Genomic DNA, 3,501 nt, shown 5'->3' on the forward strand with positions numbered 1-3,501 from the left:
GTTAGGGAGGGAGTTCCAGGATTTTGACCCAGCGACGATGAAGGAACGGCCGATATATTTCCAAGTCAGGATGGTGTGTGACTTGGAGGGGAACTTGGGAGGTGGTGGTGTTCCCATGTGCCTGCTGCCCTTGTCCTTCTAGGTGGAAGAGGTCGCGGGTTTGGGAGGTGCTGCCGAAGAAGCCTTGGCGAGTTGCTGCAGTGCATCTTGTAGATGGTACACACTGTAGCCACAGTACGCCGGTGCTAGAGGTTTGGGAGGTGCTGTCGAACAATGCATTACGTACTCACTGACCTCGGAAGCTGAGCCGCTCGTGTATTACAGCCCGGGTTTTGGAGCGAGTGAACTAACTGCACAGCTTCCGCATGTTTAGTTGTGGATAATGCAGCCAGGCTCCCTGCAAACTGGCCGCACCGTGGGATATACCGCTCCATACCGGTGCAAAAATGGCCGTGATATTTTGGCCAGTCTGCCCATGTGCTATAACATAATGACACGTTAAGTGGCAGCCATGGCTCAGTGGGTAGCACTCTCGCTACTGCTTTAGATGGCCATGGGTTCTAGCTCTGTTCCAGAGATATCAGCATATGTAACTCAGGCTGAGGCTCCCTCCAGCAGTGCAGCGGAGGCTCCCTCAGTACTGACTACGGAAGGTGCCATCATTCAGATGAGAATCTAAATGGAGGCCACCCTTTGACTAAGCTTCCGGTTACCCCATCTATTACCCCTTTCTGTCTCGGTGTTAATTTTACCCGCTCCATGAAGCGTCTCGCGATCGATGTTACCGTCAAGCTGCGTGGCCACGAGCCTGGAGATTCCCGCCCAGGCCGGCTCACCGGCTTTTAAATGGAAAAACCGTGGAATGCACGGAAATTTGAATGGGCCGCGCAGCCCGTTAAAGGGGCCTCGCAGCCCCCCAAAAAAATTTGGGGGAACATTGCGTGGGATATTTTTCTACACTAAAGACTCTATATAAAGGCAAGTTGTTCGTTTTGAACTGCATTGGGATGGCGTGAGGATGGGATAAGGCTCCATTTAGAAACATATAGATTGTTTTAAAAAAAAATATATCCATTGTTTTCCTTTAAATGTAACCATCGCACAGAAGGAGGCCATTTGGCCCATCGAGCCCGTGCCGGCTCTCTGCAAGAGCACTTCAGCTAGTCCCACTCCCCCACCCTTTCCCCGTAGCCCTGCAAATTCTTTTCCTTCAGGTACTTATCCAATTCCCTTTTTGAAAGCCACGATTGAATCTGCCTCCACCACCCTTTAGGCAGTGCATTCCAGATCCTAACCACTCGCTGAGTAAAAAGGATTTTCCTCATGTCGCCTTTGGTTCTTCTGCCAATCACCTTAAATATGTGTCCTCTGGTTCTCGACCCTTCCGCCAATGGGAACAGTTTCTCTCTATCTACTCTGTCCAGACCCCTCATGATTTTGAACACCTCTATCAAATCTCCTCCCAACTTCTCTGCTCCAAGGAGAACAACCCCAGCTTCTCCAGTCTATCCACATAACTGAAGTCCCTCGTCCCTGGAACCATTCTCGTAAATCTTTTCTGCACCCTCTCTAAGGCCTTCACATCCTTCCTAAAGTGTGGTGCCCAGAATTGGACACAGTACTCCAGTTGAGGCCGAACCAGTGTTTTATAAAGGTTCATCATAATTTCCACACTTTTGTACTCTATACCTCTATTTATGAAGCCCAGGATCCTGTAAGCTTTTTTAACTGCTTTCTCAACCTGCCCTGCCACCTTCAACGATCTGTGTACATATACCCCCAGGTCTCTCTGTTCGTGCACCCACTTTAGGATTGTATCCTTTAGTTTATATTGCCTCTCCTTGTACTTCCTACCAAAATGTATCACTTTGCAATAAGGTCCCAATGGGCCGAATGGCCTACTCCTATTTTCTATGTTTCTTATGTTTCCTATGGACTCGCTGGGCCGAATGGCCTCCTCCTGTGCCACTCATGACTCTCCAAACTGCCACTTTGCCTCAGTGCCACGGAGTGAGACCAGAGGCTGAGGCAGGAGCTGGATGTGGATCAATGGCCCGGGGCTGGCGAACAGGAGCCGGGAACTGGCTGTCGCTGTGACGTTGCCCCGGATACAATGTAACAATATTGTATCCACAGCTACAACAACACGGCAACAATGTATCAGCCGTTGGCCTCGCCCTTACTCGGGACCAGCTCACGCCCCATGTTCCTCACTGACTTCCTGGTTTGGCTGCTGGAGATCCGGGTTCGAATCCCACACATTCCCTTTTAAATTACCGCCAATTTGACAAAATAAGGTTGATTTATTTACAAACAAGACTCCTTCCTCAACACAGACTAAAATCATATCAAAATTTCGCATGGATTACTTATATATATATTTTTTAATTAAAATGAAAGTAAGTTCTAAAACAAGGGCTCGTCCGGGATTTGAACCCGGGACCTCTCGCACCCTAAGCGAGAATCATACCCCTAGACCAACGAGCCGGCTAGCGAAAGTATTCCGCGCTCGGCTTACAGAGAGAAAGAGAGAAGGAGACAGGCTAGAGAGAAAGGAATAACTGGAGGGGCGGAGAGAGCAGGGAAGGAGAGAGGGTGAGGCGGAGCAGGGAGAGAGCAGCAAGTGAACGGTGCAAACATGTGGAGAGAAAGATATTACTTTTAATGCTGTGTACAAACCGCGAATAGTCAGATTAAACCAATACTTCATCAAATCAACAATATCAACCTTTAAAACCGATCCTGCAATGTGCGAATAATGTGAGTTGTTCGGACTCCAACCCCCCTCCAAACAGCAGACTCGCAATCCTCAGTAAAATGACAGCCCAAAATATTCAGCTTGAAATATCATATAGACCACCCCACCCTATAGACCACCCCATATATAGACCACCCCTATATCGACCACCCCACCCTATAGACCACCCTTATATAGACCACCCCTACATAGACCACCCCAACCCATAGACATGGGCGTTGGTCTTCCCAATGCTTAATTAGATTAAACCTTGGTTCATCCAAGACTGGATGTCAGACAAGCAGTCTGACAAAACAGAGACATTGGAGGGGTTGAGAGTGGTTAGGATTTGGAATGCACTGCCTGCATTGGTGGTGGATACAGATTCATAGTAGCCTTCAAAAGGGAATTGGATAAATATTTGAAGGAGAAATAAATTGCAGGGATATAGGGAAAGAGCGGGGGAGTGGGGCTGACTGGCTTGCTCTTCGAAAGAGCCGGCGCAGACTCGATGGGCCGAATGGCCTCCTTCTGTGCTGTACTTTCCTACGATTCTATGATATGATGAGATAGGGCATCACAAACTGTCTTCAGGTTCCAACCGGGGTGACTGACAAAAGAAAGGGTGTCTTGGATTTATACAGGGCCTCAGATTGTGTCAACGATTCTGTATGGCAGACAGTGAATGAATTTCTATTGTTATCTAGGCAAACACAGCAACAGTTTTTGCACACACAGCAAGAGCCCACAAGGCAACAACGAGA

At 48.4% G+C, this 3,501-nt stretch overlaps 1 non-coding gene across 1 annotated transcript; it reads right to left on the reverse strand.

Annotated features, from left to right (window-relative positions):
- Positions 1-2,415: 2,415 nt before the first annotated feature.
- On the reverse strand, positions 2,416-2,487 carry trnap-agg (transfer RNA proline (anticodon AGG)). Its single transcript has one exon. It is a non-coding gene; the product is annotated as a tRNA-Pro (tRNA).
- Positions 2,488-3,501: the final 1,014 nt, after the last annotated feature.

The sequence above is a fragment of the Somniosus microcephalus genome, chromosome 10 (genome assembly GCF_052327205.1).
Source record: "Somniosus microcephalus isolate GS21.2 chromosome 10, FLI_Smic_1.0, whole genome shotgun sequence".
Taxonomy (NCBI): domain Eukaryota; kingdom Metazoa; phylum Chordata; class Chondrichthyes; order Squaliformes; family Somniosidae; genus Somniosus; species Somniosus microcephalus.